This window comes from Palaemon carinicauda, chromosome 26 (assembly GCF_036898095.1).
Source record: "Palaemon carinicauda isolate YSFRI2023 chromosome 26, ASM3689809v2, whole genome shotgun sequence".
In the NCBI taxonomy this organism is placed as follows: domain Eukaryota; kingdom Metazoa; phylum Arthropoda; class Malacostraca; order Decapoda; family Palaemonidae; genus Palaemon; species Palaemon carinicauda.
In genome coordinates, this window is record NC_090750.1 from 41,272,177 (window position 1) to 41,288,371 (window position 16,195).

The 16,195-nt window shown below is 43.1% G+C and overlaps 1 protein-coding gene across 1 annotated transcript in view; it reads right to left on the minus strand.

Annotated features, from left to right (window-relative positions):
• The window catches only part of LOC137619504 (minor histocompatibility antigen H13-like), a 75,561-nt gene that overhangs the window by 9,711 nt on the left and 49,655 nt on the right, over window positions 1-16,195 (minus strand). The gene's annotated exons all lie outside the window — the stretch shown is intronic.

Below are 16,195 nucleotides of genomic sequence, written 5' to 3' on the forward strand. Positions count from 1 at the left end.
CGTGACAGTATTAGCTTAATACTAGGAACACAAGGAAACATGGTTTACCTACAGTGGTTTGAGGTCAGCTGTGCAGAGAACCAAGGATGCTGCTTTCCCCAAGAGAGGGGAAGATGAAGAAAAGAATAAGGGCCTGAAAAACCTTTTTATTCATGCAGACTAAGACCGGGTATCAATGCCCTCAACCTTCTGCTACTTGTCCATTAAGGAGCCTGAGGTTTTAAACCAGCTGTTGTGCAGCCACAACAGGGCCGATAGAAAAAGTATCGAGCCTCCTGTGGGTCACGTCTTGCAGGTAGTAGGCTGTGAAGGTTGTCTGACGTTTCCACACCCCTGCTTGAAGAACTTGTGTCACAGAGAAATTTTTCTTGAAGGCCAGGGACGTAGCTACGCCCCTGACATTATGTGCTCTAGGGCGACATGACGGAGGGGGGTCTGGATTCAGGGACAGATGAATCACCCTACGAATCCATGACGAGATAGTGTTCTTTTGGGTTATAACCTCAGACTCCTTACTGGGCACGGTAGGAATTGAATTGAATATGGGATTTAGGCATTAAGCCAAGCACTGGGGCATCAAAGGCCATTCAGCGCTATATAACAAAAATCATTCAATTATATCTGTACACTCACACCATTTAGTATCATTTTAACCTTTAATACAAATCGTAACACTTTCATACAATAAAATCTAGATGTGAAATAAATAGCGATTAAAAGGGTAAAATAAATAAATAAATTAATAAAATCAATTATAGCTCGTAATATAACCCAATACTTTGTATAAATTTTCTCAAGTTCAGGGTATTACAGTTTTCCCCCAGTATATCTCTTAACGGTTTGTCCTGGAGTAAATGTGTCCTCCTCTGGAGATTAAAAACAGGACAATCGACTAAAATATGTTTAACATCCATTGTCACTTGACAGGTATTACAAAGAGGGGCCTGTCTCCCTTCCCCACTCTTCATTAAATAATTGTGCGTTGCATGTGTATGGCCAATACGCAGCCTAGTTAAAATAATTGTATCCCTTCTACTTGTAGAATTACAACATGACCATTTATCCACCAATGGGTGGATTTGTTTCAATTTTGTATTGGTGGTCAGTTCAGACCATCGAGCTTGCCACTTATTTTTACAGTAAAGATGAATCTCACTTTTAAGATGTTTGTAAGGAATACTCAAGGGGGATGGATTACTTAGCCCTGAAGCTTCCTTTGCTGCCTTATCAACTTGTTCATTCCCATCCACCCCAACATGGGCAGGGACCCAACAGAAGTGAACACTGATACTCTTCCTAGATTGCAGAAGTACTAACCAGTCCTGCACCTCTTGTACTAGATGATGGCCTGGCATAATTTGTTTTAATGAGAGTAAAACACTATTGGAATCCGTAAAAATTGTATAAAAACTATTTTGGTTGCCATTTTTAAAAATATGTTGGACTGCGAGAATTATTGCGTACAACTCAGCAGTAAAAATTGAACAAGAGGATGGGAGTTTCCTTCTAATAACAATATCCCCCACCACAGCTGCACTTCCAACTCCTGCAGCCGATTTGGAGCCATCTGTAAAAACATGTTTCCCATGATGTTGAGCAGCATGATTTAAAAACTCACTTTTCATTACCCTACTAGGTAAGGTATTTTTCCCTCCTGCCGTAAAACATACTTTAACAGGTGGATTACACCAAGGAGGAGACTTGGGATATCCTACCTCTGCTATCTGTGCTGTTAACAAGCCTACTTCTCTAGCATCATTTTTCAGCTGTACTTCCAAAGGCTTAGGCACTCTAGATCTGTTAGGAGCCCGATCTAAAGGCGCCCTAACATATTTACAGTTAGGATTGTTTCTCACAGCAAGGGACCTAGCTAAAAACCTCAAACTCAACTCCTCTCTGCGAATGGAAAGGGGAGGTATGCCAGAATCAACATAGAGACTGTCAATGGGAGATGTTCTGTAAGCACCTGTGCAGATGCGAAGCCCAGCATTGTGAACAATATCAAGTTTTCCAAGTAAAGTCTTTGTAGCTGACCCATATATTTGGCATGCATAGTCTAACTTGCTCAGACACAAAGATGTATAAATTCTAAGCAAAGTTGTTCTATCAGCACCCCAATCAAAATGCGATATCACTTTCAGAATGTTCAGTGACTTCTTAACCCTGATAGATAGGTCATTTATATGGGGACCAAATGTCATTTTCTTGTCGAAAATGACTCCAAGAAACTTGACACTATCCTCATATGGCAAAATACAATCATTTAAGAAAAGGGTGGGGATCTCTTCCCTTTTACGAGTACGAGTAAAGCGAATGGCTTTGGTCTTCTGAGGAGAAAACATGAATCCGCGAGAATTTGCCCATGCGGAAGCAGCATTTATTGCAATTTGAAGATTTTGGCATGCTTGTAGTGCAGATGATCCACTACAATAAATTGCAAAGTCATCGACAAATAGTGATCCTTGTATGCCAGGAGGTATGTGACTAATGAGACTATTAATAGCAACAGCAAACAAGGTCACACTCAATACGCTGCCTTGGGGGACACCTTCTTCTTGCATGTAGGATGAAGATAGTTCTGACCCTACTCTCACTTTAATGGAGCGGTTTGATAAAAATTCTTCAATAAAAGAGAACATATGTCCTCCTATACCCCACGAGGCCAATTGCTTTAAAATACCACCCCTCCAGGTGGTGTCATATGCCTTTTCAAGGTCAAAAAAGACACCCACCACCTGGTTTTGGTTAGAAAAAGCATTTGAAATTTCCCTTGATAACATCAGCAAAGGGTCTAGAGTACTTCGGTTCTTCCTAAAACCAAACTGTCTGTTAGATAAAAGATTTTTTGATTCTAGATACCACACAAGTCTGTTGTTGATCATTCTCTCAAATAGTTTGCATATGCAACTGGTCAAGGATATGGGCCTATAACTAGATGGCAGTTCTGGGTCTTTACCAGACTTGTGGCCTGGAATTACAATTGAAGTATGCCAGGAATCAGGAGATGTATGGGAAGCCCATAGACCATTAAAGGTTTCTAATAAAAATTCCTTGGTATCCACTGGAAGATGTGATATCATTTCATACCGGATGCCATCCTCACCTGGGGCAGTTAAAGAAGAGCTGGAGATAGCATTTTGCATCTCCTCCATACTAAAAGGCAGGTTAAAAGCTTCAGTATTTGAAGAAGCAGGAGGAACAACAGATGTTGATGCTCTAATTTGTTGAAATGCTGGGGAATAGTTGTCAGCACTTGATACATGAGCAAAGTGCTTAGCAAGAACCTCTGCTACATCTTTGGGGTCAGATATATATCTATTATTTTCCCTTAATATTGGTAGAGGCTTAGGGACGAATTTACCTTGAAGTTTTCTAATCTTGTCCCATATTTCCTTTGAAGGAGTTTTGGTATTAATATTAGATATATATTTCTTCCAAGATGCTCTCTTTGCTTTTTTAAAAATTCTTTTTTGTTTGGCACAGGCTCTGAGATATGCTATTCTATCTGCTAAATAGTTTGTCCTCAAGTATCTTCTGAAGCAAGTTCGGGTCACTTTTCTTGCGTTGGCACATTCTTTACTCCACCAAGGAACTACAGAGCGATGTGGTAAACCGCATGTTTTAGGTATAAACTTGCTAGCATTATCATCAATAATATTTTCAAGATGTTGATAGGCATGCACTGGAGATGTAAATTCATCATATTCTTTATCAGTGTGTGAACAGTTTTCATAAGCTGCCCAGTCTGCCTCATCTATCTTCCATTTTGGTGGACACTGAGAAGGAAGATTATGGACATAATTTAACATTATTGGCCAATGGTCACTGCCATGTAGGTGTTCATTTACTGACCAAAGGTAGTCCAATCGAATGGATGAGGAACAGATTGACAAATCAATGGCTGATGTAGAGTTGTGGAATACATCATACCTAGTTGGAGAACCATCATTCATTAGTATTACATCATTGTTGTCGATTAATTCTTCAACAAGATTACCCCATCTATCGCACACATTTCCACCCCATAAAGTATGCTTTGCATAAAATCACCCATTAAAATAAAAGGGGCAGGAAGCTGATTGATCAAGTCTTGGAGGTCAGAAAGTCTAAGCCTTCTTGGATTACCAGCATGATCTAAGAGGAAAAGTTCTAAGGATGGTTCAATATATAGCGAGCATAAAGTAATTTTTTTCCCGATATGAGTTCTAACTGCACATGCCTGTAGTGGTGTATTGAGTGGGATTGTTTCAAATTTTACAGATTTGTGAATAATAAAACCTGTACCACCTTGAGCTCTTGCAGCTTGCAAAGGAGGGGATCTACAAAGATGATAATTGAGTCCAGGATTAAATGGTTTGTCACCGATCTTGGTTTCCTGTAGGCAAATTACCTTCGTGTCCGAGTCCCTGGTTAAAGTTTTTATTTGCTCAATGCTAGTACTTAGACCTCTGCAATTCCACTGGATGATAGACATTATCTTTTGTTATTATTTTTCTTTGTCTCATTTGTCTTTTGGGACTTTTCATATGAAGCCATGTAAGGCCTGGAGATGGAAGGCTTTACTAGGCCACCACTCTTCTTTTCTTTCTTTCTAGAATCTTTACAAGAGTCAACCTTAGGATCATGAGCAGTAGGGCACTTACCTGACTTAGATGAAGGTGAGGATGATGGGGACCTTTTCCTCTTTGGAAGATCTTGTTTTCCAATCTCCATCAAATCAGGTAGAGATTCTGCCTGAGACAATACATTTAAGGTGGTGGAAGCCACATTGGCTTCCTTGGAGGATTGTGTTAGAACTTCAACAGTTCGAGCACTTAACCCAGAAGGCTGGGCTACTACCTCTAGGGGAGATGCTCCTATCGGTGACAATACTTTTGGTGTGTTGGACACCATATTGACCTCTTTGGAGGTTTGTGCTCTGGCTTTTATAGCCTGAGCACTTGACCCAGATGGCTGGGCTACTACCACTAAGGGAGATGCACCTGACGGGCCAGGTGCTGCCACTGGTCCCCCTGTGGTAGTAAGGGGTAGTGGATTATAATCTTTTGTTGGCATCTTAACCGCGCGAGCAAAATTAAGTTGCCGATTGAGTAAATGCTTTGCATAACCTACACTTATATGTTCAGCATTTGCTTTCAAGATTGCAGCTTCTTCATTCTTGTATTCTCTACATCTTTTATCATTTGGTTTATGATTATCTTTACAGTTTGCACAGGTTGTATCTCTGTTGCATTGGCCATGTTCTAACAAAGAACAGTTGATACAGATCTTCGTATTATTGCAGTACCGGGAAGGGTGACCGTACTTGAAACAATTGAAGCATTGTAAAGGCCTAGGTTTATATTCTCGAACACGTACTCTTTCATTCTCAATAATTATATGATCTGGTATAACAGGGGTTTCAAATGTTAAAACTACCATGCTTGTTTGAGGGATCTTACTTACTTTCCAAACATTAGCAGGGCACATGTCCAGAATTTCTGGTTCTGAGAATTCATATAGATCTTTATCAAAAACTACTCCTTTACCATAGCTGAAGCTCATATGTGGTTTAATATCCTTAATAGGATCAATTTCTGCAATCTTCATGCCACAAAGCATGTGAGCTTGAGTATCTGATTTTGCATTAATCAAAACAGATTGCTTACCGTATCTACTAATATCCTTACTTTTAATTAATCCAACTTTTTTTTGTATAAATTTACTAATCTTATAATAGTTATAATTTTCTATCTTTCCAGATGCAATTATCCATGTTGGGGGCTTGGGGGTTCTTACTTCTGGAAGTCTATGCTCTATTTCTTTTTCCATCCATTCTTCTGGTTTATATACCTCTAGGTGTCTTGGTGCTTTATCACATAAAGCCCCAGAAATCAAACAATTGTCAATTTTTATGCTATCTAAATTTTTATTTGCTTCTAAAGCAATCTCAAAACTTGAAAATGATACCCAAGCTTCCCAAAAGCCTTTACTACCATTAAGCTCCATTAAAATTTCTTTGATTGCTCCAAATCTACAGAAGGCTTCATGAATTATGTCATAGCTACAACCAATTGGTATGTTTTTTAAGTGGAGAATTTTCAGATTTTTTGTTGGATCTGGTAATGAGCCAGAACCAGAGAGTAAAGTATTACGGTTATTACAAGCATCATTTTCCACCAGTGCCGATAAATTGTCTTTAACAACACTGGTCAAAGAAGTATTGTTGGAGGAATCCTTTTTATTGCCGAGGTTGTCAACAGAGCTTTCCCTATTTAAACAAGCATAAGTCGTCAACGGTGTCTGGGGTTCGCCATTTGATCCAGGGGTACGGGGAATATTAAGTTTACTCATTAATTATTTTTTCAGGGGGAGGGAAGGGGTCATAATAACAATGAAAAAAAAAACAATGGAAAAAAATATAGTTTAAGGGAGAGAAAAAATTAAGACTGTCTGAAATTCCAAAGAAGACACCGTTAGCCTTTCCTGGAATTAATTTCTCCACCAATGACACCTGTGAAAGCTGCTTACCAAATGTCCACTCCCTACCCTACCACAAAGGGATGGTACCACTATGATTAGAGTGGCTCAAGTGTATGCCAAACCCGCTTGATGGGACTGAGAGCATTTCATGAATACAATCATCCCCACTCTAATCATAGTGGCAGGCAAACCGGACAGAATGCCGAGAGTCCTATCTCTATAAAATCGCCAACCCCTGGAATCCGAAGGCCAAATTTCCTAAGAGATAGTTCCGCGTGCCAGTATGGGAATACTGACACTCCTAGGTGTCCAAACATTTTCGGGCAGTTGGCAAGACCACCACAGCTCCCACAATTGATTTTGAAATAAAAACCGATCATGGATACAATGTCCCCTCTAAAAAACCTGGACAGTGAAATGGGTAAAAGAGTTTTGACAGCAAGGTTGGAGACAGCTGATAATTATGAAGGAGGAATAAGCAATAAGAGGTAATAGAAAAAGAATGAGAGAAATTTAGAGTCAAACTGAGGAAAAGAAATTCCCCAGTTCGAGAGCCCTCTTGCCCGTCACAAGCCTTCAGCACGGGAATGATATGCCGTGCTGAAGCCCAATGACTTCATCAAGGCATTCTCTCGTTAAGAGGGTGGGCACGGTAGGAGAGGTCTGGGTCATCTGTTACAGAACGAAGACTCGAAATCTGGAAGGAGTCGAACTGAGGGTCCGGCACCCCCGGATTCTGAGTCTTAGCAATAAACTCAGGGATGAATTTGAATGTTACCTCCCCCCATCCCCTTGAATGGGCGATGTCATATGAGAGACCATGAATTTCACCGACTCGCTTGGCCGAGGCCAAAGCTAGTAGGAACACCGTCTTCCAAGTTAGGTGGCGATCTGAAGACTGGCGTAATGGTTCATAGGGAGGTCTCTTAAGAGACCTAAGAACTCGAACCACGTTCCATGGAAGAGGTCTCACTTCCGACTGAGGGCAGGTAAGTTCATAGCTTCGTTTGAGTAGGGAAAGTTCCAGCGAGGAGGAAATGTCTATTCCTTTGAGCCTGAAGGCTAGACTTAAGGCTGAGCGATAGCTTTCACCGCCGAGACTGAAAGGCGCATTTCTTCCAGCAAATACACGAGGAACTCCGCTATTGCTGGAATACAGGTATTGCTCGACTTACGACCTATGCGACATGCGACTATTCACTTTACGACCATTTTTTCAGGGTTATGACGTCACAAGTTTATCGGAAATAGGACGAATATTTCCTTGAAAATAATCTATTTTCTTGTATACATATAAAGTGATTTATCTTGGTAAATTATTATTTTCTTTTATTGTTAATATTCAGTATCTATTTTCAGTTAAAAATACATTAAGAAAAGTTTTACTGTAATATCATTCGAGTTCATATTATATGTCTGGTGACGTCACATCACCGGCGGAAAGCTTCCGGGCAATACAGTGATTTCCTTCCAATAGGCTAACGATTAATATTAGTATTCCATTATCGAAATATTAAGTAACGATACAAAGTATTTTGTGGGTCTGTATCGGTTGTCATGAGTACTACGTAGCGTAAATTTGACTGTACGCTACTTTTTTAATCTCTGATAATGGATCGATGTTTATCTAAAGAAAACATACTATTAGGGCAAATATTTTCTTGAAAATAATATATTTCCTTTTACATTATAAAAATAAAATACTTTTGTTTGTTAAGTTAGTATTTTCTTTCATTTCTTGCGAGAAACAAAGAAAATGAATTTACATATTTTACAAGTCATTCTTCGCAGAGATTACTGTATGTCACGTGACTTGTGACGTCATGTAACTGGCGGAAGCGCGCTGACAAACCGAATGATTTCCTTTCATTGTTACCGAGTAATCTTATTACAGCATTCCCATCATCGAAACACTCAGTAACGATATCAAGTGTTTTAGTGGTCTGTATCATTAGTTATAAGATTAGTACAACTTACCGTAAATTTAAGAAAAAAAGTCTGGTGACGTCATATTTCTGGGGGAAGGCGAGAGGCAAATCAAGTGATTTCCTTCCGATGCGTTACTATTCCCATAATCGAAACATCGAATAATGATATATAGAATTTTTTAATAATTTTCAAAAAAAAAAAATATGAGGATACAACTCAATTAAAAACAAAATGCACAGAGAGAGAGAGAGAGAGAGAGAGAGAGAGAGAGAGAGAGAGAGAGAGAGAGAGAGAGAGAGAGAGAGAGAGAGAGAGAGAGAGAGAGAGAGAGAGAGCATATTCCTTTTATAAATAATAATGTCTATAAACGAACTGTATGGAAAATGTGATACCCTATAACATATTGGCGCTGATGTAATATGCATTATGAAGAAATTTCGAATGTCAAGAAAATTATATAAATCAGTGTTATTTGCACTATATGTATGTGCTCATAATAGTAATACGGCAGCGTGACCTTGAGATCGGCTGATGCCAACCGAAAGTAAATTAAAAGTATTTGTTGATTATTGATATAATCAAGAAATTGAAAAATAAAATATAAACGTTCTTTAATATATCACAATTAAACACAGTAATGTCTAATGAAATATAAAGGCTTAATACTGAACTACAATACTGTATGAAGCTTTAAAAATGAACTACCCGTATGCGATTGCGAGAGCAAGCGCGCGCGCACACACACACACACACACAGAAAGAGCTACAAAGATTTCGCATTATACCTAATGATTAGATAAACTGTATGGAAACTGATTTCCTGTAACCTATTGGCGTTGATGTAATATTCATCATGAAGATATTTCTAATAAGTTAAGAAATGATAAAAAAATATGACATACGTATGTACGCCATATTTTGATACGGTAGGTAGCGGCACTTTCAGATCAGCTGATCATAACCAAAGGTAAACAAAATTATCAGTACTTGATTGTAAAATGCTTTCAAAATTGATGAATAGAATACAATAATGCATTTATAGAGCATATGATATCCTATGAAACAAGAAAATGGAATAATGATAGACAGTAAGAAAATATTGACAAAATATGATCCAGATGATTGCCGAATCATAACGTATCAAAATAAATCTACGGAAGCTTCACTTTTCTAGTTCGACTTACGGCCAACTCGACTTACGACTCATCTCACGGTCCCTATCTCGGTCATAAGTCGAGCAATACCTGTAGTGGCATCGAGTGGAGAGATACCCCTTCCACAACACCAACCACAGAAGACTTTCTACTTTGCCTGGTAGACAGATGCAGATGACTTTCGCAGATGTCCAGACATCCTAATCACAACTTGATGCGAAAATCCTCTCTCAGCGAGGAGATGCTGGATAGTCTCACGGCGTGAAGTCGTAGCGAAGCTACGGCTTTGTGGAAGATGTTGGCATGTGGTTGTCTGAGTAGCTTGTGTCGCGGAGGGAGTTCTCTCGGAAGTTCCGTTAGGAGTTGCAGAAGGTCCGGAAACCATTCCGCGTGATGCCATAGCGGAGCTATGAGGGTCATTGAAAGATTGACCGATATTCTGGTCTTGTTGAGCACCCTCCTCATCAGACTGAATGGGGGAAAGGCGTACACGTCGATGTTGTCCCACCATTGTTGGAAGGCATCTTGCCAGAGTGCCTTGGGATCCGGGACTGGTGAGCAGTACAGCGGAAGCTTGAAGTTCAACGCTGTCGCGAACAGATCCACAGTCAGGGAACCCCATAAAGTCAGGACTTTGTTGGCTGCTAGATGATCCAAAGACCACTCGGTACTCACTGAGACGCTCTGCTCAGACTGTCGGCGAGCACATTCCTCTTGCCTGGAATGAAACGTGCCGATTGTGAAATCGAGTGGACTTCAGTCCATCTCAGTATCTCTACTGCGAGATGGGATAGCTGCTTCGAAAAGGTACCTCCTTGCTTGTTGATGTAAGCCACTACTGTGGTGTTGACGCTCATCACCACCACAGAGTGACCCGCCAGGTATTGTTGGAACTGTTGAAAGGCCAGGAAGACGGCCTTCATCTCTAGAAGATTTATATGGAGGCACTTTTCTGATTCTGACCACAGGCCTGAGGTCCTGTGTTGCAGAACGTGGGGCCCCCACCCTTCCTTTGAGGCGTCCGAAAACAGCATCAAATCCGGGAGGCGGACGAGAAGATCCACTTCTCTTCTTAGGTTCTCGTCTGTCGCCCACCACTGGAGGTCCGTCCGTTCCGCAGGTCCCATAGGGATCATGACGTCCGGGGAATCGTAACCCTGATTCTACCGGGACTTGAGTCGCCACTGGAGGGATCTCATCCTGAGGCGACCGTTGGGAACTAGACGAGCCAAGGATGAGAGGTGACCGTGGAGACGTAACCACGATTGGGCTGGAAGTTCTTCTCGTCTGAGGAAAGGGCTTGCGACGCTCCTCAGCCTTGCTATCCTGTCGTCTGATGGGAAGGCTTTGTGGAGATTGGTGTCTATGATCATGCCTAGGTATACCAGTCTTTGAGTGGGAAGCAGAGAGGACTTCTCGAGATTTACCATGATCCCCAGATCCTGGCAAAGTCCTAGAAGTTTGTCTCGGTGTTGAAGAAGGGATGACTCCGAGTCTGCTAGGATCAGCCAGTCATCCAGATAACGGAGGAGACGGATGCCGATCCTGTGTGCCCACGACGATATTAGGGTGAACACTCTGGTGAAAACCTGTGGTGCTGTGGCGAGATTGAAACACAGCACCTTGAACTGGTAAACCTTGTTGTCTAGGCTGAATCTTAAGTACTTCCTTGAAGACGGATGGACTGGGATCTGGAAGTACGCGTCCTTCAGATCCAGTGTACACATGAAGTCTTGCGGTCTCACTGTAAGTCTAACCGTGTCTGCGGTCTCCATGCTGAACGGAGTTTGCTTGACAAACTTGTTCAGAGCTGACAGGTCGATGACTGGTCTCCAGCCTCCAGACGCCTTCTTAACAAGAAAGAATCGACTGAAGAAGCCTGGAGACCCGTCGAGGACCTCTTGGAGAGCGCCCTTCTTCAACATGGTCTGGACTTCTGCCCAAAGGGATTCCCCCTTGCTGATCCCATGACAAGGGAGCTCAGCGACACTGGATTCGCTGTCAGGGGAGGTAGAGATGTTGTGAATGGGACGTGATATCCCTGACTGATTACGGAAATCGTCCAGGAATCGACCCCGAGTTGCTGCCACCTGTTCGCACAACTTTGTAGGCATCTCCCCACTGGTGGACATGCAGGGGGACTGCCAATCCTAGCGTTTGCGGCCTCGGCCACTCCCTCTAGGATTCTTCCCTCCCCTGGAGGACTTCTTGCTATTCTTGTCCTTGACAGGAAAGGGCTTAGACACTGTCGTCTTCGCTGCCGGTTTCGTGGTCCTGGTAGGGCGTGGCTGCTGGGGTGCTGAAGGTTTATAGGGCTTAGATGTCAGAGCCCTATGTAGGAGGGAGTCTTGGTGGGACTTCCTCCACCTCTCAGTGGCCTGCTCCACGTCCCTAGGCTCAACAAGTTCTTTCCCATCACGGAAGAATGTTTGAGCCTGCTGATATCGGTGTTAGGGACCTTTTAATGGAACCTCTCAGACACCGCATCTCGACGTTTCAAGATGGTGTTAGCCCACAAGTTCAAGACTTGGTGGGCTAGAAACTCAATCATGCGAGTGCCTGAGTAAAAAGGTCTCCATAGCCATCCTGGTACATTCTTTGGATAAATCCTCCGAACGTATCCGGATACCTAAGGTCCCTAGCCAGATATCCAGCCACGAAGTGGCCTGCATGGCACACTTCGCCACCTTCTCCTGGCTAAGGATCTCAGTCGCCGAGAATGAGACCTGCCGGTTGGAGAGTCTTTCAAGAGGGACTCCCCTGGTAAGCTCTTCCAACGAATGGTGAAGGGGAAGAGCCAAACAAGTCTCCTCTACGATGTCGAAGTAACTCCTCTGTTGTACACCAGGAGGGGGGAGGAGGTTGTTGCCGGCGCTGGATCGGCTGGAGGAGGCAAGCTCGAAGAGCTGGACTTCGATCTTGTCCCTGGCACTCTTGACCCCTTGAGACCAGGGCAAAGCCGCACTGGCCTTCGAGGGTTTTGAGTCCCAAAGACTCTGTCCAAGACCGTGTCTTTGCCCTCACGAAGAGGAATCTCTGGGTCAGCAAACCCATTAAGAGTCCTCCTAAGGGTCAGAACCTGTCAGAACGCATGTTCTGACTCCTGCAGCTCTCCTCCTGAAGGACTAGCAGCGAAGTCTCCTGTCCCAAAAGGCTCTTCTTGGGGAGACTCGCGGACGTTCTCCGAATGACTGGCTGGCTCCGGTCTAAGTCTTGATGAAGACTTTGGTACTGTCTTGGAGTCCTTCGACTCCCTCCTGGGAGGGAAGCAAGACTCCAACAACGACGGGGTAGGCTCTTCTCCACTCCTACCCGAGAAGATTTTCCAGCGCGAGGTGGGGTTTCCCTCATTGGTGCGATGGGGGAACGCCTCACCTCACGTGACTCCCCTGAGGCAGGAAGTCTTCGTCCGAAGGGGAGGGAGAAAAAGTCTGGGGGGGATGAGGAGGCCTGCCTCAAAGACTTGCGAGGAGTCAGATTTGCCCTCGGAGAAGTTACCACGTTTGAAACTCCTCTTTTCCTCTTCAAGGGAGTAGAAACTGCCAAGGATTTGGGGCCCAGGGCAGAGATAACAGGCTTAAACGCCTGTACGACCGCTCTGACCAGTGTCACAAACCAAGGCTGCTGGCTGACGGCTGCGCTGTCAGATACTCCCACTGGAGGGAAAGGGATCAACCGATCCCTGGGAGGAGTTACCAAAGGGGGGTTCGCCTGAAAAGATGATGGAGAAGAAATGTCCCTGGACCTTTCTGGAACCTTCCCCCCTGCCGGCGAGCGCGCTGTTCTGCGCTTGCAAAGGGGGGGGGGGGGATGTGGCGATGGCGACCTTGCCGCGAGCGCGCAGGATCAGGATGAAGAGCCCGTGCGGGCGATGATACCGTAGGGCGCGCGCAGGAAAGACATCTCTTGCGCGCGGGCTGGGGAGATGGGTGTGGGCGCCCATCCTCGTAGGCACGAGGGATGGCGCGTTGGCGAGCGCTGATGAACAGGGGAAGCATTCCGATCTGGTCGCAGGAGATCGTTGGCGCGCAGGAGAGCGCTGGTGCGTTGGCAAGCGCTGGTGCGTTGGCAAGCGCTGGTGCGTTGGCAAGCGCTGGTGCGTTGGCGAGCGCTGGCGCGCAGGAGAACAATGGCGCGCATGGCGCGCAGAAGGTTGAAGGCGCGCAGTGGCGCGCTGACAATCAGGGGGGGGAGGTAGCAAGCTACCCTCCCTACCCCCCGCTAACTAGCGGTGGGGTAGTAAACCCTCGTTAAAATTCTAATGGCTCGTCATTTCAGCTACGCCGAAAGTAATAACCCCTATTAAATAGCGTGGTTTGTATGTCAGTTACGGAACAAACCCCTTTTCTTTTTCTTGCAAGAAATGAAAGAAAATAACTAACCAAGCAAAAGTATTCAATTTTTATAATGTAAAAGGAAATATATTATTTCTAAGAAAATATTCATCCTATTAGTGTACTGTACTTTCTTTAAATAAATATCAATCTATTATCAGAGATGAAATAAAACAAGCGGAGTCAAATTTACGCTAAGTAGTACTCATAACAACCGATACAGACACAATATGCTTTGTATCATTACTTGATATTTCGATAATGGGAATACTAATCCTGATCGCTAACCTTCTGGAAGGAAATCATTCTATCGCCCGCTCGCTTTCCGCTGGTAATATGACGTCACCAGACATATGATATGAACTCGACAGATATTAAAACTTTTCTTGATGTATTATTTTTACAGAAAATGGAGACTGTATATTAACAATAAAAGAAAATTCTAACTTACCAACAAGATAAAATAGTTCAATTTTATACATGAAAATAGATTATTTCCCAGAAAAATTTTTCCTATTAATGTACTATTTCAGACATCCTTGTGACGTTATCATAGTGGAAAAAATCGTTACAAAGTATTAAAGTCGCATACATCGTAAGTCGGAGACTACCTGTATTCAATGTACTATTTCAGACATACTTGTGACATCATCCCTGTTAAAAAAATCATTGAAAAGTTGAAAAGTCATTTCGCATACGTTGTAAGTCGGAGACTACCTGTATATACAAGGTATGGTGTGTCGTCGTATACGAGAGTTGAGGTAGTGAGTGATGGTCCTGGTGCATAGTTGTGGGTGAGCTGAACTCCTTGCTCACTCGCCTTTCTGTGAGAGGTTTTGCACTGACGCGCTATGCTTGTAATTGCTCCAACTTATCGAGCTTCTCAACCAACACACACTGCAAGACATCCAACATACTGTGTCTTTCCCCTACAAGGGTGTTGACTAACCTCACTCCCCACATTAGGGAGAGTGGGTTGTTGAATTTGAGGCAACACGGGAGGTTCTCCTCAGAATGAGATAGAAGACCTAGGCTCAAAGGTTGACTTTGGTTTGTCAACGCAAGAAGAGGTACGCGATGTGTCCTTAAGACATGAAAGCAGGTGGTGGGGAGCTATAAACATTTGTTTAACTCCCCATCATCTGCTTCTGATAAGCTATGCTCTCAAGAGCTAGAGCGTAGTATCGCGAATCTCGGACAAGCTTTAGGAAACGTCTTGGAGGTGACCATTCAGGTGAACCTCTCCTTTCCATCGAGTGGGTAGGACGATCGACACCTGCTGCTGATGTAGGCTGATCACCGCACAAACGGAAAGATGGGTCCACAATGGCATGTGAAGGGCGTCTATACCACAAGTTGGAAGCTAGGCCTACACCTTGAGGAATTCCCACGAAAGAATCCTCCGACAGGATACTTAAAAATTATTCGTCATGCGTTGATGTTCGTCAGCCGAATCTGAACGAGAAGGAAAGGCACCGAGGTTACTCCGGCTACGAAATCAAGAGACTGCTTCAATGCGCTACAACCAGTAGGTCTAGGTGACAGATTGGTTGAAATCCTGGGTGAGGAAACCTCTCACTCTCACCTCGTGTCCCGTGCCAGAAAACCTCCAGAAGGCGTTCCCTACAAGGAGACCCAGGTAGCCCCGAAAAGGGCCACAGCAACCGCACAGTTTCAATGGAGAGAGATTACACTGCTGAAGAAGTCTGAGATGGTTTTCTAGGGGAAACCAACCTTAGGATCTAAAAGATCAGTGGCCTTTATATGAAACAAAGGAAAAATATGTGGGTCTACACATCCATAAGCAACGAAGACCATCAAGAGTGTTTTAATATCATGAAACTATAAAGCTAAACTAGTTATTTCAGCCTCAGGAAAACAGGAATGATGAAGACATAGTTTCTCATTACTCTGCTTACTATCAAACACATCATTCAAAAATGTTACCTTTTCCTTTGGGCAGTGTGTGACACAGCCATTTGATTAATTAAAGGATAAACTGTTACATCCACACCAAAGAGTGCAGATTAAAGGATAGCCCAGCAATTACTGTATGTTCCTGAATTGTACCAGAATAGGTTTCTTTTATGGTTAAATTGTATTCCTTTTCAGTTGAAGGATAAACTCCCTGAGCAAAAGCTCTTAAAATTTATTAAAAGTCAAATCTAATATGTTAGCTTTCTGAATATGATAGGCCTTCTGCTTCTCCAAATAAGCACGCTTGTAATCATCACTGAACAAGGGTTTATATTTCACTCAGTATTTTAGCAGAGGAGAAGGGATATGCCTATCAATTATGTTTACCAGATTCCCATC